General features: G+C 39.3%; 20 non-coding genes across 20 annotated transcripts; all 20 read right to left on the minus strand.

Annotated features, from left to right (window-relative positions):
• Positions 1-640: 640 nt before the first annotated feature.
• On the minus strand, positions 641-759 carry LOC140033244 (5S ribosomal RNA). The gene has a single exon (XR_011837137.1). It is a non-coding gene; the product is annotated as a 5S ribosomal RNA (ribosomal RNA).
• A 1,135-nt stretch (positions 760-1,894) lies between these two features.
• LOC140033255 (5S ribosomal RNA) lies at positions 1,895-2,013 on the minus strand. Its single transcript, XR_011837148.1, has one exon. It is a non-coding gene; the product is annotated as a 5S ribosomal RNA (ribosomal RNA).
• A 1,135-nt stretch (positions 2,014-3,148) lies between these two features.
• Positions 3,149-3,267, minus strand: LOC140033266 (5S ribosomal RNA). The gene has a single exon (XR_011837160.1). It is a non-coding gene; the product is annotated as a 5S ribosomal RNA (ribosomal RNA).
• A 1,124-nt stretch (positions 3,268-4,391) lies between these two features.
• Positions 4,392-4,510, minus strand: LOC140033277 (5S ribosomal RNA). Its single transcript, XR_011837171.1, has one exon. It is a non-coding gene; the product is annotated as a 5S ribosomal RNA (ribosomal RNA).
• A 1,122-nt stretch (positions 4,511-5,632) lies between these two features.
• Positions 5,633-5,751, minus strand: LOC140033288 (5S ribosomal RNA). The gene has a single exon (XR_011837182.1). It is a non-coding gene; the product is annotated as a 5S ribosomal RNA (ribosomal RNA).
• A 1,135-nt stretch (positions 5,752-6,886) lies between these two features.
• Positions 6,887-7,005, minus strand: LOC140034704 (5S ribosomal RNA). The gene has a single exon (XR_011838564.1). It is a non-coding gene; the product is annotated as a 5S ribosomal RNA (ribosomal RNA).
• Positions 7,006-8,140: 1,135 nt separating this feature from the next.
• Positions 8,141-8,259, minus strand: LOC140034682 (5S ribosomal RNA). The gene has a single exon (XR_011838542.1). It is a non-coding gene; the product is annotated as a 5S ribosomal RNA (ribosomal RNA).
• A 1,124-nt stretch (positions 8,260-9,383) lies between these two features.
• On the minus strand, positions 9,384-9,502 carry LOC140034697 (5S ribosomal RNA). Its single transcript, XR_011838557.1, has one exon. It is a non-coding gene; the product is annotated as a 5S ribosomal RNA (ribosomal RNA).
• Positions 9,503-10,624: 1,122 nt separating this feature from the next.
• LOC140033299 (5S ribosomal RNA) lies at positions 10,625-10,743 on the minus strand. Its single transcript, XR_011837193.1, has one exon. It is a non-coding gene; the product is annotated as a 5S ribosomal RNA (ribosomal RNA).
• Positions 10,744-11,865: 1,122 nt separating this feature from the next.
• LOC140033310 (5S ribosomal RNA) lies at positions 11,866-11,984 on the minus strand. The gene has a single exon (XR_011837203.1). It is a non-coding gene; the product is annotated as a 5S ribosomal RNA (ribosomal RNA).
• Positions 11,985-13,109: 1,125 nt separating this feature from the next.
• On the minus strand, positions 13,110-13,228 carry LOC140033317 (5S ribosomal RNA). Its single transcript, XR_011837212.1, has one exon. It is a non-coding gene; the product is annotated as a 5S ribosomal RNA (ribosomal RNA).
• Positions 13,229-14,363: 1,135 nt separating this feature from the next.
• On the minus strand, positions 14,364-14,482 carry LOC140033328 (5S ribosomal RNA). Its single transcript, XR_011837223.1, has one exon. It is a non-coding gene; the product is annotated as a 5S ribosomal RNA (ribosomal RNA).
• A 1,125-nt stretch (positions 14,483-15,607) lies between these two features.
• LOC140033340 (5S ribosomal RNA) lies at positions 15,608-15,726 on the minus strand. Its single transcript, XR_011837235.1, has one exon. It is a non-coding gene; the product is annotated as a 5S ribosomal RNA (ribosomal RNA).
• A 1,133-nt stretch (positions 15,727-16,859) lies between these two features.
• On the minus strand, positions 16,860-16,978 carry LOC140033351 (5S ribosomal RNA). Its single transcript, XR_011837246.1, has one exon. It is a non-coding gene; the product is annotated as a 5S ribosomal RNA (ribosomal RNA).
• A 1,135-nt stretch (positions 16,979-18,113) lies between these two features.
• Positions 18,114-18,232, minus strand: LOC140033362 (5S ribosomal RNA). Its single transcript, XR_011837257.1, has one exon. It is a non-coding gene; the product is annotated as a 5S ribosomal RNA (ribosomal RNA).
• Positions 18,233-19,355: 1,123 nt separating this feature from the next.
• Positions 19,356-19,474, minus strand: LOC140033373 (5S ribosomal RNA). Its single transcript, XR_011837269.1, has one exon. It is a non-coding gene; the product is annotated as a 5S ribosomal RNA (ribosomal RNA).
• Positions 19,475-20,609: 1,135 nt separating this feature from the next.
• LOC140033384 (5S ribosomal RNA) lies at positions 20,610-20,728 on the minus strand. The gene has a single exon (XR_011837280.1). It is a non-coding gene; the product is annotated as a 5S ribosomal RNA (ribosomal RNA).
• A 1,125-nt stretch (positions 20,729-21,853) lies between these two features.
• On the minus strand, positions 21,854-21,972 carry LOC140033395 (5S ribosomal RNA). The gene has a single exon (XR_011837291.1). It is a non-coding gene; the product is annotated as a 5S ribosomal RNA (ribosomal RNA).
• A 1,123-nt stretch (positions 21,973-23,095) lies between these two features.
• LOC140033406 (5S ribosomal RNA) lies at positions 23,096-23,214 on the minus strand. Its single transcript, XR_011837302.1, has one exon. It is a non-coding gene; the product is annotated as a 5S ribosomal RNA (ribosomal RNA).
• A 1,135-nt stretch (positions 23,215-24,349) lies between these two features.
• LOC140033417 (5S ribosomal RNA) lies at positions 24,350-24,468 on the minus strand. The gene has a single exon (XR_011837314.1). It is a non-coding gene; the product is annotated as a 5S ribosomal RNA (ribosomal RNA).
• Between the last annotated feature and the right edge of the window lie 173 nt (positions 24,469-24,641).

A 24,641-nucleotide genomic window follows, 5' to 3' on the forward strand; every position in this document is an offset into this window, starting at 1 on the left:
ATTTAAATAAATGATTCCAAATCAAATCTAAAATAAATTAAACACCGTAAAAGTGTTTTATCCCAAGCAAAATATAAAATAAATTAAAACAATACAAAAGTGAAAAATAATATAATATATTATTTGTCCAAGTATAATAATTTCAACTTCACACAAATTAAATAAATTCGTTTAGGATTAAGTAATTAATGCCTTTGAAAAAAAGAATAACTTAGTTTAGTTAGATAAAATTATTTTTATGTTTATTAAATTATTTTTAATTCGTAAACGGGTCATATCGGGTCATATCAGGTCACCACGGGTTGACCCGAAATCGACCGGTTTTCTTTTCGGGTTCATCGGGTCCAACCCGATTCTGACCCGAATTCCCGAAACCTCAACCCAAACCCATTAATTTCGTGTTAGGTTCGTGTCGTGTCGAAAATTGCCACCCCTAGTTGCGGTGATACATTTGCGCCGACAAATTTGAGCGACGATCCGGGTTTTGATCGAGCCGTACCGTTCCTGATTTGTCTCGCGCCTTCAGATCCTCCTTCACGCTTCGACAAGAAGCAAAATATTAAGCAATCGTTCCGACGGAGCTAAATTACTACAGGATAAAGAACGAATAGGAAATTTGGATTTCGAAACAAAAAAGAGAGGGGTGCAACACGAGGACTTCCCAGGGGGTCACCCATCCTAGTACTACTCTCGCCCAAGCACGCTTAACTTCGGAGTTCTGATGGGATCCGGTGCATTAGTGCTGGTATGATCGCACCCGCCATGTTCCTTTCGCTTTATTCTTTTAAACTACCCCGTCCTGCGAAGCAGTGTGGCTTTTCTAGACCGAAATTCATTTTAAGCGTCAATTCAAGCATTTTCCTCTTATCCTTTTATTTATTTACTTTATATTTTTTTTTGTTATTGATTTGCACCCTGTTTTTTTCCCTCATCCCGCAACTCTAAATTATCATGAAATCAATCCTTCACGCTTGCAGTTAGGGGTGGCAATTCGGGTCCAAATCAGGTTGGCGGGTCGGGTTCGGGTCAACAGACCCGCCAGAAAATCTGTTGACCCGAACCCCGACCCGCCAACCCGTGACGGGTCAGGTATGCTGACCCGAACCCGAAAATTTCAGGTTTACGGGGCGGCGGGTCGACCCGAAATGACCCGAAACTTAATTTTAATTTATTAATTTATCACTGTAATTTCTAATAAAATCAATTTCTCACAAAACTAATTACATAATCAAGTAATAAAAATTTAAATAAATGATTCCAAATCAAATCTAAAATAAATTAAACACCGTAAAAGTGTTTTATCCCAAGCAAAATATAAAATAAATTAAAACAATACAAAAGTGAAAAATAATATAATATATTATTTGTCCAAGTATAATAATTTCAACTTCACACAAATTAAATAAATTCGTTTAGGATTAAGTAATTAATGCCTTTGAAAAAAAGAATAACTTAGTTTAGTTAGATAAAATTATTTTTATGTTTATTAAATTATTTTTAATTCGTAAACGGGTCATATCGGGTCATATCAGGTCACCACGGGTTGACCCGAAATCGACCGGTTTTCTTTTCGGGTTCATCGGGTCCAACCCGATTCTGACCCGAATTCCCGAAACCTCAACCCAAACCCATTAATTTCGTGTTAGGTTCGTGTCGTGTTTTCAGGTCGTGTCGAAAATTGCCACCCCTAGTTGCGGTGATACATTTGCGCCGACAAATTTGAGCGACGATCCGGGCTTTGATCGAGCCGTACCGTTCCTGATTTGTCTCGCGCCTTCAGATCCTCCTTCACGCTTCGACAAGAAGCAAAATATTAAGCAATCGTTCCGACGGAGCTAAATTACTACAGGATAAAGAACGAATAGGAAATTTGGATTTCGAAACAAAAAAGAGAGGGGTGCAACACGAGGACTTCCCAGGGGGTCACCCATCCTAGTACTACTCTCGCCCAAGCACGCTTAACTTCGGAGTTCTGATGGGATCCGGTGCATTAGTGCTGGTATGATCGCACCCGCCATGTTCCTTTCGCTTTATTCTTTTAAACTACCCCGTCCTGCGAAGCAGTGTGGCTTTTCTAGACCGAAATTCATTTTAAGCGTCAATTCAAGCATTTTCCTCTTATCCTTTTATTTATTTACTTTATATTTTTTTTTGTTATTGATTTGCACCCTGTTTTTTTCCCTCATCCCGCAACTCTAAATTATCATGAAATCAATCCTTCACGCTTGCAGTTAGGGGTGGCAATTCGGGTCCAAATCAGGTTGGCGGGTCGGGTTCGGGTCAACAGACCCGCCAGAAAATCTGTTGACCCGAACCCCGACCCGCCAACCCGTGACGGGTCAGGTATGCTGACCCGAACCCGAAAATTTCAGGTTTACGGGGCGGCGGGTCGACCCGAAATGACCCGAAACTTAATTTTAATTTATTAATTTATCACTGTAATTTCTAATAAAATCAATTTCTCACAAAACTAATTACATAATCAAGTAATAAAAATTTAAATAAATGATTCCAAATCAAATCTAAAATAAATTAAACACCGTAAAAGTGTTTTATCCCAAGCAAAATATAAAATAAATTAAAACAATACAAAAGTGAAAAATAATATAATATATTATTTGTCCAAGTATAATAATTTCAACTTCACACAAATTAAATAAATTCGTTTAGGATTAAGTAATTAATGCCTTTGAAAAAAAGAATAACTTAGTTTAGTTAGATAAAATTATTTTTATGTTTATTAAATTATTTTTAATTCGTAAACGGGTCATATCGGGTCATATCAGGTCACCACGGGTTGACCCGAAATCGACCGGTTTTCTTTTCGGGTTCATCGGGTCCAACCCGATTCTGACCCGAATTCCCGAAACCTCAACCCAAACCCATTAATTTCGTGTTAGGTTCGTGTCGTGTTTTCAGGTCGTGTCGAAAATTGCCACCCCTAGTTGCGGTGATACATTTGCGCCGACAAATTTGAGCGACGATCCGGGCTTTGATCGAGCCGTACCGTTCCTGATTTGTCTCGCGCCTTCAGATCCTCCTTCACGCTTCGACAAGAAGCAAAATATTAAGCAATCGTTCCGACGGAGCTAAATTACTACAGGATAAAGAACGAATAGGAAATTTGGATTTCGAAACAAAAAAGAGAGGGGTGCAACACGAGGACTTCCCAGGGGGTCACCCATCCTAGTACTACTCTCGCCCAAGCACGCTTAACTTCGGAGTTCTGATGGGATCCGGTGCATTAGTGCTGGTATGATCGCACCCGCCATGTTCCTTTCGTTTTATTCTTTTAAACTACCCCGTCCTGCGAAGCAGTGTGGCTTTTCTAGACCGAAATTCATTTTAAGCGTCAATTCAAGCATTTTCCTCTTATCCTTTTATTTATTTACTTTATATTTTTTTTTGTTATTGATTTGCACCCTGTTTTTTTCCCTCATCCCGCAACTCTAAATTATCATGAAATCAATCCTTCACGCTTGCAGTTAGGGGTGGCAATTCGGGTCCAAATCAGGTTGGCGGGTCGGGTTCGGGTCAACAGACCCGCCAGAAAATCTGTTGACCCGAACCCCGACCCGCCAACCCGTGACGGGTCAGTATGCTGACCCGAACCCGAAAATTTCAGGTTTACGGGGCGGCGGGTCGACCCGAAATGACCCGAAACTTAATTTTAATTTATTAATTTATCACTGTAATTTCTAATAAAATCAATTTCTCACAAAACTAATTACATAATCAAGTAATAAAAATTTAAATAAATGATTCCAAATCAAATCTAAAATAAATTAAACACCGTAAAAGTGTTTTATCCCAAGCAAAATATAAAATAAATTAAAACAATACAAAAGTGAAAAATAATATAATATATTATTTGTCCAAGTATAATAATTTCAACTTCACACAAATTAAATAAATTCGTTTAGGATTAAGTAATTAATGCCTTTGAAAAAAAGAATAACTTAGTTTAGTTAGATAAAATTATTTTTATGTTTATTAAATTATTTTTAATTCGTAAACGGGTCATATCGGGTCACCACGGGTTGACCCGAAATCGACCGGTTTTCTTTTCGGGTTCATCGGGTCCAACCCGATTCTGACCCGAATTCCCGAAACCTCAACCCAAACCCATTAATTTCGTGTTAGGTTCGTGTCGTGTTTTCAGGTCGTGTCGAAAATTGCCACCCCTAGTTGCGGTGATACATTTGCGCCGACAAATTTGAGCGACGATCCGGGCTTTGATCGAGCCGTACCGTTCCTGATTTGTCTCGCGCCTTCAGATCCTCCTTCACGCTTCGACAAGAAGCAAAATATTAAGCAATCGTTCCGACGGAGCTAAATTACTACAGGATAAAGAACGAATAGGAAATTTGGATTTCGAAACAAAAAAGAGAGGGGTGCAACACGAGGACTTCCCAGGGGGTCACCCATCCTAGTACTACTCTCGCCCAAGCACGCTTAACTTCGGAGTTCTGATGGGATCCGGTGCATTAGTGCTGGTATGATCGCACCCGCCATGTTCCTTTCGCTTTATTCTTTTAAACTACCCCGTCCTGCGAAGCAGTGTGGCTTTTCTAGACCGAAATTCATTTTAAGCGTCAATTCAAGCATTTTCCTCTTATCCTTTTATTTATTTACTTTATATTTTTTTTTGTTATTGATTTGCACCCTGTTTTTTTCCCTCATCCCGCAACTCTAAATTATCATGAAATCAATCCTTCACGCTTGCAGTTAGGGGTGGCAATTCGGGTCCAAATCAGGTTGGCGGGTCGGGTTCGGGTCAACAGACCCGCCAGAAAATCTGTTGACCCGAACCCCGACCCGCCAACCCGTGACGGGTCAGGTATGCTGACCCGAACCCGAAAATTTCAGGTTTACGGGGCGGCGGGTCGACCCGAAATGACCCGAAACTTAATTTTAATTTATTAATTTATCACTGTAATTTCTAATAAAATCAATTTCTCACAAAACTAATTACATAATCAAGTAATAAAAATTTAAATAAATGATTCCAAATCAAATCTAAAATAAATTAAACACCGTAAAAGTGTTTTATCCCAAGCAAAATATAAAATAAATTAAAACAATACAAAAGTGAAAAATAATATAATATATTATTTGTCCAAGTATAATAATTTCAACTTCACACAAATTAAATAAATTCGTTTAGGATTAAGTAATTAATGCCTTTGAAAAAAAGAATAACTTAGTTTAGTTAGATAAAATTATTTTTATGTTTATTAAATTATTTTTAATTCGTAAACGGGTCATATCGGGTCATATCAGGTCACCACGGGTTGACCCGAAATCGACCGGTTTTCTTTTCGGGTTCATCGGGTCCAACCCGATTCTGACCCGAATTCCCGAAACCTCAACCCAAACCCATTAATTTCGTGTTAGGTTCGTGTCGTGTCGAAAATTGCCACCCCTAGTTGCGGTGATACATTTGCGCCGACAAATTTGAGCGACGATCCGGGTTTTGATCGAGCCGTACCGTTCCTGATTTGTCTCGCGCCTTCAGATCCTCCTTCACGCTTCGACAAGAAGCAAAATATTAAGCAATCGTTCCGACGGAGCTAAATTACTACAGGATAAAGAACGAATAGGAAATTTGGATTTCGAAACAAAAAAGAGAGGGGTGCAACACGAGGACTTCCCAGGGGGTCACCCATCCTAGTACTACTCTCGCCCAAGCACGCTTAACTTCGGAGTTCTGATGGGATCCGGTGCATTAGTGCTGGTATGATCGCACCCGCCATGTTCCTTTCGCTTTATTCTTTTAAACTACCCCGTCCTGCGAAGCAGTGTGGCTTTTCTAGACCGAAATTCATTTTAAGCGTCAATTCAAGCATTTTCCTCTTATCCTTTTATTTATTTACTTTATATTTTTTTTTGTTATTGATTTGCACCCTGTTTTTTTCCCTCATCCCGCAACTCTAAATTATCATGAAATCAATCCTTCACGCTTGCAGTTAGGGGTGGCAATTCGGGTCCAAATCAGGTTGGCGGGTCGGGTTCGGGTCAACAGACCCGCCAGAAAATCTGTTGACCCGAACCCCGACCCGCCAACCCGTGACGGGTCAGGTATGCTGACCCGAACCCGAAAATTTCAGGTTTACGGGGCGGCGGGTCGACCCGAAATGACCCGAAACTTAATTTTAATTTATTAATTTATCACTGTAATTTCTAATAAAATCAATTTCTCACAAAACTAATTACATAATCAAGTAATAAAAATTTAAATAAATGATTCCAAATCAAATCTAAAATAAATTAAACACCGTAAAAGTGTTTTATCCCAAGCAAAATATAAAATAAATTAAAACAATACAAAAGTGAAAAATAATATAATATATTATTTGTCCAAGTATAATAATTTCAACTTCACACAAATTAAATAAATTCGTTTAGGATTAAGTAATTAATGCCTTTGAAAAAAAGAATAACTTAGTTTAGTTAGATAAAATTATTTTTATGTTTATTAAATTATTTTTAATTCGTAAACGGGTCATATCGGGTCATATCAGGTCACCACGGGTTGACCCGAAATCGACCGGTTTTCTTTTCGGGTTCATCGGGTCCAACCCGATTCTGACCCGAATTCCCGAAACCTCAACCCAAACCCATTAATTTCGTGTTAGGTTCGTGTCGTGTTTTCAGGTCGTGTCGAAAATTGCCACCCCTAGTTGCGGTGATACATTTGCGCCGACAAATTTGAGCGACGATCCGGGCTTTGATCGAGCCGTACCGTTCCTGATTTGTCTCGCGCCTTCAGATCCTCCTTCACGCTTCGACAAGAAGCAAAATATTAAGCAATCGTTCCGACGGAGCTAAATTACTACAGGATAAAGAACGAATAGGAAATTTGGATTTCGAAACAAAAAAGAAAGGGGTGCAACACGAGAACTTCCCAGGGGGTCACCCATCCTAGTACTACTCTCGCCCAAGCACGCTTAACTTCGGAGTTCTGATTGGATCCGGTGCATTAGTGCTGGTATGATCGCACCCGCCATGTTCCTTTCGCTTTATTCTTTTAAACTACCCCGTCCTGCGAAGCAGTGTGGCTTTTCTAGACCGAAATTCATTTTAAGCGTCAATTCAAGCATTTTCCTCTTATCCTTTTATTTATTTACTTTATATTTTTTTTTGTTATTGATTTGCACCCTATTTTTTTCCCTCATCCCGCAACTCTAAATTATCATGAAATCAATCCTTCACGCTTGCAGTTAGGGGTGGCAATTCGGGTCCAAATCAGGTTGGCGGGTCGGGTTCGGGTCAACAGACCCGTCAGAAAATCTGTTGACCCGAACACCGACCCGCCAACCCGTGACGGGTCAGGTATGCTGACCCGAACCCGAAAATTTCTGGTTTACGGGGCGGCGGGTCGACCCGAAATGACCCGAAACTTAATTTTAATTTATTAATTTATCACTGTAATTTCTAATAAAATCAATTTCTCACAAAACTAATTACATAATCAAGTAATAAAAATTTAAATAAATGATTCCAAATCAAATCTAAAATAAATTAAACACCGTAAAAGTGTTTTATCCCAAGCAAAATATAAAATAAATTAAAACAATACAAAAGTGAAAAATAATATAATATATTATTTGTCCAAGTATAATAATTTCAACTTCACACAAATTAAATAAATTCGTTTAGTATTAAGTAATTAATGCCTTTGAAAAAAAGAATAACTTAGTTTAGTTAGATAAAATTATTTTTATGTTTATTAAATTATTTTTAATTCGTAAACGGGTCATATCGGGTCATATCAGGTCACCACGGGTTGACCCGAAATCGACCGGTTTTCTTTTCGGGTTCATCGGGTCCAACCCGATTCTGACCCGAATTCCCGAAACCTCAACCCAAACCCATTAATTTCGTGTTAGGTTCGTGTCGTGTTTTCAGGTCGTGTCGAAAATTGCCACCCCTAGTTGCGGTGATACATTTGCGCCGACAAATTTGAGCGACGATCCGGGCTTTGATCGAGCCGTACCGTTCCTGATTTGTCTCGCGCCTTCAGATCCTCCTTCACGCTTCGACAAGAAGCAAAATATTAAGCAATCGTTCCGACGGAGCTAAATTACTACAGGATAAAGAACGAATAGGAAATTTGGATTTCGAAACAAAAAAGAGAGGGATGCAACACGAGGACTTCCCAGGGGGTCACCCATCCTAGTACTACTCTCGCCCAAGCACGCTTAACTTCGGAGTTCTGATGGGATCCGGTGCATTAGTGCTGGTATGATCGCACCCGCCATGTTCCTTTCGTTTTATTCTTTTAAACTACCCCGTCCTGCGAAGCAGTGTGGCTTTTCTAGACCGAAATTCATTTTAAGCGTCAATTCAAGCATTTTCCTCTTATCCTTTTATTTATTTACTTTATATTTTTTTTTGTTATTGATTTGCACCCTGTTTTTTTCCCTCATCCCGCAACTCTAAATTATCATGAAATCAATCCTTCACGCTTGCAGTTAGGGGTGGCAATTCGGGTCCAAATCAGGTTGGCGGGTCGGGTTCGGGTCAACAGACCCGCCAGAAAATCTGTTGACCCGAACCCCGACCCGCCAACCCGTGACGGGTCAGTATGCTGACCCGAACCCGAAAATTTCAGGTTTACGGGGCGGCGGGTCGACCCGAAATGACCCGAAACTTAATTTTAATTTATTAATTTATCACTGTAATTTCTAATAAAATCAATTTCTCACAAAACTAATTACATAATCAAGTAATAAAAATTTAAATAAATGATTCCAAATCAAATCTAAAATAAATTAAACACCGTAAAAGTGTTTTATCCCAAGCAAAATATAAAATAAATTAAAACAATACAAAAGTGAAAAATAATATAATATATTATTTGTCCAAGTATAATAATTTCAACTTCACACAAATTAAATAAATTCGTTTAGGATTAAGTAATTAATGCCTTTGAAAAAAAGAATAACTTAGTTTAGTTAGATAAAATTATTTTTATGTTTATTAAATTATTTTTAATTCGTAAACGGGTCATATCGGGTCACCACGGGTTGACCCGAAATCGACCGGTTTTCTTTTCGGGTTCATCGGGTCCAACCCGATTCTGACCCGAATTCCCGAAACCTCAACCCAAACCCATTAATTTCGTGTTAGGTTCGTGTCGTGTTTTCAGGTCGTGTCGAAAATTGCCACCCCTAGTTGCGGTGATACATTTGCGCCGACAAATTTGAGCGACGATCCGGGCTTTGATCGAGCCGTACCGTTCCTGATTTGTCTCGCGCCTTCAGATCCTCCTTCACGCTTCGACAAGAAGCAAAATATTAAGCAATCGTTCCGACGGAGCTAAATTACTACAGGATAAAGAACGAATAGGAAATTTGGATTTCGAAACAAAAAAGAGAGGGGTGCAACACGAGGACTTCCCAGGGGGTCACCCATCCTAGTACTACTCTCGCCCAAGCACGCTTAACTTCGAAGTTCTGATGGGATCCGGTGCATTAGTGCTGGTATGATCGCACCCGCCATGTTCCTTTCGCTTTATTCTTTTAAACTACCCCGTCCTGCGAAGCAGTGTGGCTTTTCTAGACCGAAATTCATTTTAAGCGTCAATTCAAGCATTTTCCTCTTATCCTTTTATTTATTTACTTTATATTTTTTTTTGTTATTGATTTGCACCCTGTTTTTTTCCCTCATCCCGCAACTCTAAATTATCATGAAATCAATCCTTCACGCTTGCAGTTAGGGGTGGCAATTCGGGTCCAAATCAGGTTGGCGGGTCGGGTTCGGGTCAACAGACCCGCCAGAAAATCTGTTGACCCGAACCCCGACCCGCCAACCCGTGACGGGTCAGGTATGCTGACCCGAACCCGAAAATTTCAGGTTTACGGGGAGGCGGGTCGACCCGAAATGACCCGAAACTTAATTTTAATTTATTAATTTATCACTGTAATTTCTAATAAAATCAATTTCTCACAAAACTAATTACATAATCAAGTAATAAAAATTTAAATAAATGATTCCAAATCAAATCTAAAATAAATTAAACACCGTAAAAGTGTTTTATCCCAAGCAAAATATAAAATAAATTAAAACAATACAAAAGTGAAAAATAATATAATATATTATTTGTCCAAGTATAATAATTTCAACTTCACACAAATTAAATAAATTCGTTTAGGATTAAGTAATTAATGCCTTTGAAAAAAAGAATAACTTAGTTTAGTTAGATAAAATTATTTTTATGTTTATTAAATTATTTTTAATTCGTAAACGGGTCATATCGGGTCATATCAGGTCACCACGGGTTGACCCGAAATCGACCGGTTTTCTTTTCGGGTTCATCGGGTCCAACCCGATTCTGACCCGAATTCCCGAAACCTCAACCCAAACCCATTAATTTCGTGTTAGGTTCGTGTCGTGTCGAAAATTGCCACCCCTAGTTGCGGTGATACATTTGCGCCGACAAATTTGAGCGACGATCCGGGCTTTGATCGAGCCGTACCGTTCCTGATTTGTCTCGCGCCTTCAGATCCTCCTTCACGCTTCGACAAGAAGCAAAATATTAAGCAATCGTTCCGACGGAGCTAAATTACTACAGGATAAAGAACGAATAGGAAATTTGGATTTCGAAACAAAAAAGAGAGGGGTGCAACACGAGGACTTCCCAGGGGGTCACCCATCCTAGTACTACTCTCGCCCAAGCACGCTTAACTTCGGAGTTCTGATGGGATCCGGTGCATTAGTGCTGGTATGATCGCACCCGCCATGTTCCTTTCGCTTTATTCTTTTAAACTACCCCGTCCTGCGAAGCAGTGTGGCTTTTCTAGACCGAAATTCATTTTAAGCGTCAATTCAAGCATTTTCCTCTTATCCTTTTATTTATTTACTTTATATTTTTTTTTGTTATTGATTTGCACCCTGTTTTTTTCCCTCATCCCGCAACTCTAAATTATCATGAAATCAATCCTTCACGCTTGCAGTTAGGGGTGGCAATTCGGGTCCAAATCAGGTTGGCGGGTCGGGTTCGGGTCAACAGACCCGCCAGAAAATCTGTTGACCCGAACCCCGACCCGCCAACCCGTGACGGGTCAGGTATGCTGACCCGAACCCGAAAATTTCAGGTTTACGGGGCGGCGGGTCGACCCGAAATGACCCGAAACTTAATTTTAATTTATTAATTTATCACTGTAATTTCTAATAAAATCAATTTCTCACAAAACTAATTACATAATCAAGTAATAAAAATTTAAATAAATGATTCCAAATCAAATCTAAAATAAATTAAACACCGTAAAAGTGTTTTATCCCAAGCAAAATATAAAATAAATTAAAACAATACAAAAGTGAAAAATAATATAATATATTATTTGTCCAAGTATAATAATTTCAACTTCACACAAATTAAATAAATTCGTTTAGGATTAAGTAATTAATGCCTTTGAAAAAAAGAATAACTTAGTTTAGTTAGATAAAATTATTTTTATGTTTATTAAATTATTTTTAATTCGTAAACGGGTCATATCGGGTCATATCAGGTCACCACGGGTTGACCCGAAATCGACCGGTTTTCTTTTCGGGTTCATCGGGTCCAACCCGATTCTGACCCGAATTCCCGAAACCTCAACCCAAACCCATTAATTTCGTGTTAGGTTCGTGTCGTGTCGAAAATTGCCACCCCTAGTTGCGGTGATACATTTGCGCCGACAAATTTGAGCGACGATCCGGGCTTTGATCGAGCCGTACCGTTCCTGATTTGTCTCGCGCCTTCAGATCCTCCTTCACGCTTCGACAAGAAGCAAAATATTAAGCAATCGTTCCGACGGAGCTAAATTACTACAGGATAAAGAACGAATAGGAAATTTGGATTTCGAAACAAAAAAGAGAGGGGTGCAACACGAGGACTTCCCAGGGGGTCACCCATCCTAGTACTACTCTCGCCCAAGCACGCTTAACTTCGGAGTTCTGATGGGATCCGGTGCATTAGTGCTGGTATGATCGCACCCGCCATGTTCCTTTCGCTTTATTCTTTTAAACTACCCCGTCCTGCGAAGCAGTGTGGCTTTTCTAGACCGAAATTCATTTTAAGCGTCAATTCAAGCATTTTCCTCTTATCCTTTTATTTATTTACTTTATATTTTTTTTTGTTATTGATTTGCACCCTGTTTTTTTCCCTCATCCCGCAACTCTAAATTATCATGAAATCAATCCTTCACGCTTGCAGTTAGGGGTGGCAATTCGGGTCCAAATCAGGTTGGCGGGTCGGGTTCGGGTCAACAGACCCGCCAGAAAATCTGTTGACCCGAACCCCGACCCGCCAACCCGTGACGGGTCAGGTATGCTGACCCGAACCCGAAAATTTCAGGTTTACGGGGCGGCGGGTCGACCCGAAATGACCCGAAACTTAATTTTAATTTATTAATTTATCACTGTAATTTCTAATAAAATCAATTTCTCACAAAACTAATTACATAATCAAGTAATAAAAATTTAAATAAATGATTCCAAATCAAATCTAAAATAAATTAAACACCGTAAAAGTGTTTTATCCCAAGCAAAATATAAAATAAATTAAAACAATACAAAAGTGAAAAATAATATAATATATTATTTGTCCAAGTATAATAATTTCAACTTCACACAAATTAAATAAATTCGTTTAGGATTAAGTAATTAATGCCTTTGAAAAAAAGAATAACTTAGTTTAGTTAGATAAAATTATTTTTATGTTTATTAAATTATTTTTAATTCGTAAACGGGTCATATCAGGTCACCACGGGTTGACCCGAAATCGACCGGTTTTCTTTTCGGGTTCATCGGGTCCAACCCGATTCTGACCCGAATTCCCGAAACCTCAACCCAAACCCATTAATTTCGTGTTAGGTTCGTGTCGTGTTTTCAGGTCGTGTCGAAAATTGCCACCCCTAGTTGCGGTGATACATTTGCGCCGACAAATTTGAGCGACGATCCGGGCTTTGATCGAGCCGTACCGTTCCTGATTTGTCTCGCGCCTTCAGATCCTCCTTCACGCTTCGACAAGAAGCAAAATATTAAGCAATCGTTCCGACGGAGCTAAATTACTACAGGATAAAGAACGAATAGGAAATTTGGATTTCGAAACAAAAAAGAGAGGGGTGCAACACGAGGACTTCCCAGGGGGTCACCCATCCTAGTACTACTCTCGCCCAAGCACGCTTAACTTCGGAGTTCTGATGGGATCCGGTGCATTAGTGCTGGTATGATCGCACCCGCCATGTTCCTTTCGCTTTATTCTTTTAAACTACCCCGTCCTGCGAAGCAGTGTGGCTTTTCTAGACCGAAATTCATTTTAAGCGTCAATTCAAGCATTTTCCTCTTATCCTTTTATTTATTTACTTTATATTTTTTTTTGTTATTGATTTGCACCCTGTTTTTTTCCCTCATCCCGCAACTCTAAATTATCATGAAATCAATCCTTCACGCTTGCAGTTAGGGGTGGCAATTCGGGTCCAAATCAGGTTGGCGGGTCGGGTTCGGGTCAACAGACCCGCCAGAAAATCTGTTGACCCGAACCCCGACCCGCCAACCCGTGACGGGTCAGGTATGCTGACCCGAACCCGAAAATTTCAGGTTTACGGGGCGGCGGGTCGACCCGAAATGACCCGAAACTTAATTTTAATTTATTAATTTATCACTGTAATTTCTAATAAAATCAATTTCTCACAAAACTAATTACATAATCAAGTAATAAAAATTTAAATAAATGATTCCAAATCAAATCTAAAATAAATTAAACACCGTAAAAGTGTTTTATCCCAAGCAAAATATAAAATAAATTAAAACAATACAAAAGTGAAAAATAATATAATATATTATTTGTCCAAGTATAATAATTTCAACTTCACACAAATTAAATAAATTCGTTTAGGATTAAGTAATTAATGCCTTTGAAAAAAAGAATAACTTAGTTTAGTTAGATAAAATTATTTTTATGTTTATTAAATTATTTTTAATTCGTAAACGGGTCATATCGGGTCATATCAGGTCACCACGGGTTGACCCGAAATCGACCGGTTTTCTTTTCGGGTTCATCGGGTCCAACCCGATTCTGACCCGAATTCCCGAAACCTCAACCCAAACCCATTAATTTCGTGTTAGGTTCGTGTCGTGTTTTCAGGTCGTGTCGAAAATTGCCACCCCTAGTTGCGGTGATACATTTGCGCCGACAAATTTGAGCGACGATCCGGGCTTTGATCGAGCCGTACCGTTCCTGATTTGTCTCGCGCCTTCAGATCCTCCTTCACGCTTCGACAAGAAGCAAAATATTAAGCAATCGTTCCGACGGAGCTAAATTACTACAGGATAAAGAACGAATAGGAAATTTGGATTTCGAAACAAAAAAGAGAGGGGTGCAACACGAGGACTTCCCAGGGGGTCACCCATCCTAGTACTACTCTCGCCCAAGCACGCTTAACTTCGGAGTTCTGATGGGATCCGGTGCATTAGTGCTGGTATGATCGCACCCGCCATGTTCCTTTCGCTTTATTCTTTTAAACTACCCCGTCCTGCGAAGCAGTGTGGCTTTTCTAGACCGAAATTCATTTTAAGCGTCAATTCAAGCATTTTCCTCTTATCCTTTTATTTATTTACTTTATATTTTTTTTTGTTATTGATTTGCACCCTGTTTTTTTCCCTCATCCCGCAACTCTAAATTATCATGAAATCAATCCTTCACGCTTGCAGTTAGGGGTGGCAATTCGGGTCCAAATCAGGTTGGCGGGTCGGGTTCGGGTCAACAGACCCGCCAGAAAATCTGTTGACCCGAACCCCGACCCGCCAACCCGTGACGGGTCAGGTATGCTGACCCGAACCCGAAAATTTCAGGTTTACGGGGCGGCGGGTCGACCCGAAATGACCCGAAACTTAATTTTAATTTATTAATTTATCACTGTAATTTCTAATAAAATCAATTTCTCACAAAACTAATTACATAATCAAGTAATAAAAATTTAAATAAATGATTCCAAATCAAATCTAAAATAAATTAAACACCGTAAAAGTGTTTTATCCCAAGCAAAATATAAAATAAATTAAAACAATACAAAAGTGAAAAATAATATAATATATTATTTGTCCAAGTATAATAATTTCAACTTCACACAAATTAAATAAATTCGTTTAGGATTAAGTAATTAATGCCTTTGAAAAAAAGAATAACTTAGTTTAGTTAGATAAAATTATTTTTATGTTTATTAAATTATTTTTAATTCGTAAACGGGTCATATCAGGTCACCACGGGTTGACCCGAAATCGACCGGTTTTCTTTTCGGGTTCATCGGGTCCAACCCGATTCTGACCCGAATTCCCGAAACCTCAACCCAAACCCATTAATTTCGTGTTAGGTTCGTGTCGTGTTTTCAGGTCGTGTCGAAAATTGCCACCCCTAGTTGCGGTGATACATTTGCGCCGACAAATTTGAGCGACGATCCGGGCTTTGATCGAGCCGTACCGTTCCTGATTTGTCTCGCGCCTTCAGATCCTCCTTCACGCTTCGACAAGAAGCAAAATATTAAGCAATCGTTCCGACGGAGCTAAATTACTACAGGATAAAGAACGAATAGGAAATTTGGATTTCGAAACAAAAAAGAGAGGGGTGCAACACGAGGACTTCCCAGGGGGTCACCCATCCTAGTACTACTCTCGCCCAAGCACGCTTAACTTCGGAGTTCTGATGGGATCCGGTGCATTAGTGCTGGTATGATCGCACCCGCCATGTTCCTTTCGCTTTATTCTTTTAAACTACCCCGTCCTGCGAAGCAGTGTGGCTTTTCTAGACCGAAATTCATTTTAAGCGTCAATTCAAGCATTTTCCTCTTATCCTTTTATTTATTTACTTTATATTTTTTTTTGTTATTGATTTGCACCCTGTTTTTTTCCCTCATCCCGCAACTCTAAATTATCATGAAATCAATCCTTCACGCTTGCAGTTAGGGGTGGCAATTCGGGTCCAAATCAGGTTGGCGGGTCGGGTTCGGGTCAACAGACCCGCCAGAAAATCTGTTGACCCGAACCCCGACCCGCCAACCCGTGACGGGTCAGGTATGCTGACCCGAACCCGAAAATTTCAGGTTTACGGGGCGGCGGGTCGACCAGAAATGACCCGAAACTTAATTTTAATTTATTAATTTATCACTGTAATTTCTAATAAAATCAATTTCTCACAAAACTAATTACATAATCAAGTAATAAAAATTTAAATAAATGATTCCAAATCAAATCTAAAAAATTAAACACCGTAAAAGTGTTTTATCCCAAGCAAAATATAAAATAAATTAAAACAATACAAAAGTGAAAAATAATATAATATATTATTTGTCCAAGTATAATAATTTCAACTTCACACAAATTAAATAAATTCGTTTAGGATTAAGTAATTAATGCCTTTGAAAAAAAGAATAACTTAGTTTAGTTAGATAAAATTATTTTTATGTTTATTAAATTATTTTTAATTCGTAAACGGGTCATATCGGGTCATATCAGGTCACCACGGGTTGACCCGAAATCGACCGGTTTTCTTTTCGGGTTCATCGGGTCCAACCCGATTCTGACCCGAATTCCCGAAACCTCAACCCAAACCCATTAATTTCGTGTTAGGTTCGTGTCGTGTTTTCAGGTCGTGTCGAAAATTGCCACCCCTAGTTGCGGTGATACATTTGCGCCGACAAATTTGAGCGACGATCCGGGCTTTGATCGAGCCGTACCGTTCCTGATTTGTCTCGCGCCTTCAGATCCTCCTTCACGCTTCGACAAGAAGCAAAATATTAAGCAATCGTTCCGACGGAGCTAAATTACTACAGGATAAAGAACGAATAGGAAATTTGGATTTCGAAACAAAAAAGAGAGGGGTGCAACACGAGGACTTCCCAGGGGGTCACCCATCCTAGTACTACTCTCGCCCAAGCACGCTTAACTTCGGAGTTCTGATGGGATCCGGTGCATTAGTGCTGGTATGATCGCACCCGCCATGTTCCTTTCGCTTTATTCTTTTAAACTACCCCGTCCTGCGAAGCAGTGTGGCTTTTCTAGACCGAAATTCATTTTAAGCGTCAATTCAAGCATTTTCCTCTTATCCTTTTATTTATTTACTTTATATTTTTTTTTGTTATTGATTTGCACCCTGTTTTTTTCCCTCATCCCGCAACTCTAAATTATCATGAAATCAATCCTTCACGCTTGCAGTTAGGGGTGGCAATTCGGGTCCAAATCAGGTTGGCGGGTCGGGTTCGGGTCAACAGACCCGCCAGAAAATCTGTTGACCCGAACCCCGACCCGCCAACCCGTGACGGGTCAGGTATGCTGACCCGAACCCGAAAATTTCAGGTTTACGGGGCGGCGGGTCGACCCGAAATGACCCGAAACTTAATTTTAATTTATTAATTTATCACTGTAATTTCTAATAAAATCAATTTCTCACAAAACTAATTACATAATCAAGTAATAAAAATTTAAATAAATGATTCCAAATCAAATCTAAAATAAATTAAACACCGTAAAAGTGTTTTATCCCAAGCAAAATATAAAATAAATTAAAACAATACAAAAGTGAAAAATAATATAATATATTATTTGTCCAAGTATAATAATTTCAACTTCACACAAATTAAATAAATTCGTTTAGGATTAAGTAATTAATGCCTTTGAAAAAAAGAATAACTTAGTTTAGTTAGATAAAATTATTTTTATGTTTATTAAATTATTTTTAATTCGTAAACGGGTCATATCGGGTCATATCAGGTCACCACGGGTTGACCCGAAATCGACCGGTTTTCTTTTCGGGTTCATCGGGTCCAACCCGATTCTGACCCGAATTCCCGAAACCTCAACCCAAACCCATTAATTTCGTTTTAGGTTCGTGTCGTGTTTTCAGGTCGTGTCGAAAATTGCCACCCCTAGTTGCGGTGATACATTTGCGCCGACAAATTTGAGCGACGATCCGGGCTTTGATCGAGCCGTACCGTTCCTGATTTGTCTCGCGCCTTCAGATCCTCCTTCACGCTTCGACAAGAAGCAAAATATTAAGCAATCGTTCCGACGGAGCTAAATTACTACAGGATAAAGAACGAATAGGAAATTTGGATTTCGAAACAAAAAAGAGAGGGGTGCAACACGAGGACTTCCCAGGGGGTCACCCATCCTAGTACTACTCTCGCCCAAGCACGCTTAACTTCGGAGTTCTGATGGGATCCGGTGCATTAGTGCTGGTATGATCGCACCCGCCATGTTCCTTTCGCTTTATTCTTTTAAACTACCCCGTCCTGCGAAGCAGTGTGGCTTTTCTAGACCGAAATTCATTTTAAGCGTCAATTCAAGCATTTTCCTCTTATCCTTTTATTTATTTACTTTATATATTTTTTTGTTATTGATTTGCACCCTGTTTTTTTCCCTCATCCCGCAACTCTAAATTATCATGAAATCAATCCTTCACGCTTGCAGTTAGGGGTGGCAATTCGGGTCCAAATCAGGTTGGCGGGTCGGGTTCGGGTCAACAGACCCGCCAGAAAATCTGTTGACCCGAACCCCGACCCGCCAACCCGTGACGGGTCAGGTATGCTGACCCGAACCCGAAAATTTCAGGTTTACGGGGCGGCGGGTCGACCCGAAATGACCCGAAACTTAATTTTAATTTATTAATTTATCACTGTAATTTCTAATAAAATCAATTTCTCACAAAACTAATTACATAATCAAGTAATAAAAATTTAAATAAATGATTCCAAATCAAATCTAAAAAATTAAACACCGTAAAAGTGTTTTATCCCAAGCAAAATATAAAATAAATTAAAACAATACAAAAGTGAAAAATAATATAATATATTATTTGTCCAAGTATAATAATTTCAACTTCACACAAATTAAATAAATTCGTTTAGGATTAAGTAATTAATGCCTTTGAAAAAAAGAATAACTTAGTTTAGTTAGATAAAATTATTTTTATGTTTATTAAATTATTTTTAATTCGTAAACGGGTCATATCAGGTCACCACGGGTTGACCCGAAATCGACCGGTTTTCTTTTCGGGTTCATCGGGTCCAACCCGATTCTGACCCGAATTCCCGAAACCTCAACCCAAACCCATTAATTTCGTGTTAGGTTCGTGTCGTGTTTTCAGGTCGTGTCGAAAATTGCCACCCCTAGTTGCGGTGATACATTTGCGCCGACAAATTTGAGCGACGATCCGGGCTTTGATCGAGCCGTACCGTTCCTGATTTGTCTCGCGCCTTCAGATCCTCCTTCACGCTTCGACAAGAAGCAAAATATTAAGCAATCGTTCCGACGGAGCTAAATTACTACAGGATAAAGAACGAATAGGAAATTTGGATTTCGAAACAAAAAAGAGAGGGGTGCAACACGAGGACTTCCCAGGGGGTCACCCATCCTAGTACTACTCTCGCCCAAGCACGCTTAACTTCGGAGTTCTGATGGGATCCGGTGCATTAGTGCTGGTATGATCGCACCCGCCATGTTCCTTTCGCTTTATTCTTTTAAACTACCCCGTCCTGCGAAGCAGTGTGGCTTTTCTAGACCGAAATTCATTTTAAGCGTCAATTCAAGCATTTTCCTCTTATCCTTTTATTTATTTACTTTATATTTTTTTTTGTTATTGATTTGCACCCTGTTTTTTTCCCTCATCCCGCAACTCTAAATTATCATGAAATCAATCCTTCACGCTTGCAGTTAGGGGTGGCAATTCGGGTCCAAATCAGGTTGGCGGGTCGGGTTCGGGTCAACAGACCCGCCAGAAAATCTGTTGACCCGAACCCCGACCCGCCAACCCGTGACGGGTCAGGTATGCTGACCCGAACCCGAAAATTTCAGGTTTACGGGGCGGCGGGTCGACCCGAAATGACCCGAAACTTAATTTTAATTTATTAATTTATCACTGTAATTTCTAATAAAATCAATTTCTCACAAAACTAATTACATAATCAAGTAATAAAAATTTAAATAAATGATTCCAAATCAAATCTAAAATAAATTAAACACCGTAAAAGTGTTTTATCCCAAGCAAAATATAAAATAAATTAAAACAATACAAAAGTGAAAAATAATATAATATATTATTTGTCCAAGTATAATAATTTCAACTTCACACAAATTAAATAAATTCGTTTAGGATTAAGTAATTAATGCCTTTGAAAAAAAGAATAACTTAGTTTAGTTAGATAAAATTATTTTTATGTTTATTAAATTATTTTTAATTCGTAAACGGGTCATATCGGGTCATATCAGGTCACCACGGGTTGACCCGAAATCGACCGGTTTTCTTTTCGGGTTCATCGGGTCCAACCCGATTCTGACCCGAATTCCCGAAACCTCAACCCAAACCCATTAATTTCGTTTTAGGTTCGTGTCGTGTTTTCAGGTCGTGTCGAAAATTGCCACCCCTAGTTGCGGTGATACATTTGCGCCGACAAATTTGAGCGACGATCCGGGCTTTGATCGAGCCGTACCGTTCCTGATTTGTCTCGCGCCTTCAGATCCTCCTTCACGCTTCGACAAGAAGCAAAATATTAAGCAATCGTTCCGACGGAGCTAAATTACTACAGGATAAAGAACGAATAGGAAATTTGGATTTCGAAACAAAAAAGAGAGGGGTGCAACACGAGGACTTCCCAGGGGGTCACCCATCCTAGTACTACTCTCGCCCAAGCACGCTTAACTTCGGAGTTCTGATGGGATCCGGTGCATTAGTGCTGGTATGATCGCACCCGCCATGTTCCTTTCGCTTTATTCTTTTAAACTACCCCGTCCTGCGAAGCAGTGTGGCTTTTCTAGACCGAAATTCATTTTAAGCGTCAATTCAAGCATTTTCCTCTTATCCTTTTATTTATTTACTTTATATTTTTTTTTGTTATTGATTTGCACCCTGTTTTTTTCCCTCATCCCGCAACTCTAAATTATCATGAAATCAATCCTTCACGCTTGCAGTTAGGGGTGGCAATTCGGGTCCAAATCAGGTTGGCGGGTCGGGTTCGGGTCAACAGACCCGCCAGAAAATCTGTTGACCCGAACCCCGACCCGCCAACCCGTGACGGGTCAGGTATGCTGACCCGAACCCGAAAATTTCAGGTTTACGGGGCGGCGGGTCGACCCGAAATGACCCGAAACTTAATTTTAATTTATTAATTTATCACTGTAATTTCTAATAAAATCAATTTCTCACAAAACTAATTACATAATCAAGTAATAAAAATTTAAATAAATGATTCCAAATCAAATCTAAAATAAATTAAACACCGTAAAAGTGTTTTATCCCAAGCAAAATATAAAATAAATTAAAACAATACAAAAGTGAAAAATAATATAATATATTATTTGTCCAAGTATAATAATTTCAACTTCACACAAATTAAATAAATTCGTTTAGGATTAAGTAATTAATGCCTTTGAAAAAAAGAATAACTTAGTTTAGTTAGATAAAATTATTTTTATGTTTATTAAATTATTTTTAATTCGTAAACGGGTCATATCAGGTCACCACGGGTTGACCCGAAATCGACCGGTTTTCTTTTCGGGTTCATCGGGTCCAACCCGATTCTGACCCGAATTCCCGAAACCTCAACCCAAACCCATTAATTTCGTGTTAGGTTCGTGTCGTGTTTTCAGGTCGTGTCGAAAATTGCCACCCCTAGTTGCGGTGATACATTTGCGCCGACAAATTTGAGCGACGATCCGGGCTTTGATCGAGCCGTACCGTTCCTGATTTGTCTCGCGCCTTCAGATCCTCCTTCACGCTTCGACAAGAAGCAAAATATTAAGCAATCGTTCCGACGGAGCTAAATTACTACAGGATAAAGAACGAATAGGAAATTTGGATTTCGAAACAAAAAAGAGAGGGGTGCAACACGAGGACTTCCCAGGGGGTCACCCATCCTAGTACTACTCTCGCCCAAGCACGCTTAACTTCGGAGTTCTGATGGGATCCGGTGCATTAGTGCTGGTATGATCGCACCCGCCATGTTCCTTTCGCTTTATTCTTTTAAACTACCCCGTCCTGCGAAGCAGTGTGGCTTTTCTAGACCGAAATTCATTTTAAGCGTCAATTCAAGCATTTTCCTCTTATCCTTTTATTTATTTACTTTATATATTTTTTTGTTATTGATTTGCACCCTGTTTTTTTCCCTCATCCCGCAACTCTAAATTATCATGAAATCAATCCTTCACGCTTGCAGTTAGGGGTGGCAATTCGGGTCCAAATCAGGTTGGCGGGTCGGGTTCGGGTCAACAGACCCGCCAGAAAATCTGTTGACCCGAACCCCGACCCGCCAACCCGTGACGGGTCAGGTATGCTGACCCGAACCCGAAAATTTCAGGTTTACGGGGCGGCGGGTCGACCCGAAATGACCCGAAACTTAATTTTAATTTATTAATTTATCACTGTAATTTCTAATAAAATCAATTTCTCACAAAACTAATTACATAATCAAGTAATAAAAATTTAAATAAATGATTCCAAATCAAATCTAAAAAATTAAACACCGTAAAAGTGTTTTATCCCAAGCAAAATATAAAATAAATTAAAACAATACAAAAGTGAAAAATAATATAATATATTATTTGTCCAAGTATAATAATTTCAACTTCACACAAATTAAATAAATTCGTTTAGGATTAAGTAATTAATGCCTTTGAAAAAAAGAATAACTTAGTTTAGTTAGATAAAATTATTTTTATGTTTATTAAATTATTTTTAATTCGTAAACGGGTCATATCAGGTCACCACGGGTTGACCCGAAATCGACCGGTTTTCTTTTCGGGTTCATCGGGTCCAACCCGATTCTGACCCGAATTCCCGAAACCTCAACCCAAACCCATTAATTTCGTGTTAGGTTCGTGTCGTGTTTTCAGGTCGTGTCGAAAATTGCCACCCCTAGTTGCGGTGATACATTTGCGCCGACAAATTTGAGCGACGATCCGGGCTTTGATCGAGCCGTACCGTTCCTGATTTGTCTCGCGCCTTCAGATCCTCCTTCACGCTTCGACAAGAAGCAAAATATTAAGCAATCGTTCCGACGGAGCTAAATTACTACAGGATAAAGAACGAATAGGAAATTTGGATTTCGAAACAAAAAAGAGAGGGGTGCAACACGAGGACTTCCCAGGGGGTCACCCATCCTAGTACTACTCTCGCCCAAGCACGCTTAACTTCGGAGTTCTGATGGGATCCGGTGCATTAGTGCTGGTATGATCGCACCCGCCATGTTCCTTTCGCTTTATTCTTTTAAACTACCCCGTCCTGCGAAGCAGTGTGGCTTTTCTAGACCGAAATTCATTTTAAGCGTCAATTCAAGCATTTTCCTCTTATCCTTTTATTTATTTACTTTATATATTTTTTTGTTATTGATTTGCACCCTGTTTTTTTCCCTCATCCCGCAACTCTAAATTATCATGAAATCAATCCTTCACGCTTGCAGTTAGGGGTGGCAATTCGGGTCCAAATCAGGTTGGCGGGTCGGGTTCGGGTCAACAGACCCGCCAGAAAATCTGTTGACCCGAACCCCGACCCGCCAACCCGTGACGGGTCAGGTATGCTGACCCGAACCCGAAAATTTCAGGTTTACGGGGCGGCGGGTCGACCCGAAATGACCCGAAACTTAATTTTAATTTATTAATTTATCACTGTAATTTCTAATAAAATCAATTTCTCACAAAACTAATTACATAATCAAGTAATAAAAATTTAAATAAATGATTCCAAATCAAATCTAAAATAAATTAAACACCGTAAAAGTGTTTTATCCCAAGCAAAATATAAAATAAATTAAAACAATACAAAAGTGAAAAATAATATAATATATTATTTGTCCAAGTATAATAATTTCAACTTCACACAAATTAAATAAATTCGTTTAGGATTAAGTAATTAATGCCTTTGAAAAAAAGAATAACTTAGTTTAGTTAGATAAAATTATTTTTATGTTTATTAAATTATTTTTAATTCGTAAACGGGTCATATCGGGTCATATCAGGTCACCACGGGTTGACCCGAAATCGACCGGTTTTCTTTTCGGGTTCATCGGGTCCAACCCGATTCTGACCCGAATTCCCGAAACCTCAACCCAAACCCATTAATTTCGTGTTAGGTTCGTGTCGTGTTTTCAGGTCGTGTCGAAAATTGCCACCCCTAGTTGCGGTGATACATTTGCGCCGACAAATTTGAGCGACGATCCGGGCTTTGATCGAGCCGTACCGTTCCTGATTTGTCTCGCGCCTTCAGATCCTCCTTCACGCTTCGACAAGAAGCAAAATATTAAGCAATCGTTCCGACGGAGCTAAATTACTACAGGATAAAGAACGAATAGGAAATTTGGATTTCGAAACAAAAAAGAGAGGGGTGCAACACGAGGACTTCCCAGGGGGTCACCCATCCTAGTACTACTCTCGCCCAAGCACGCTTAACTTCGGAGTTCTGATGGGATCCGGTGCATTAGTGCTGGTATGATCGCACCCGCCATGTTCCTTTCGCTTTATTCTTTTAAACTACCCCGTCCTGCGAAGCAGTGTGGCTTTTCTAGACCGAAATTCATTTTAAGCGTCAATTCAAGCATTTTCCTCTTATCCTTTTATTTATTTACTTTATATTTTTTTTTGTTATTGATTTGCACCCTGTTTTTTTCCCTCAT

This window comes from Coffea arabica, unplaced genomic scaffold (genome assembly GCF_036785885.1).
Source record: "Coffea arabica cultivar ET-39 unplaced genomic scaffold, Coffea Arabica ET-39 HiFi ptg000200l, whole genome shotgun sequence".
NCBI lineage: Eukaryota > Viridiplantae > Streptophyta > Magnoliopsida > Gentianales > Rubiaceae > Coffea > Coffea arabica.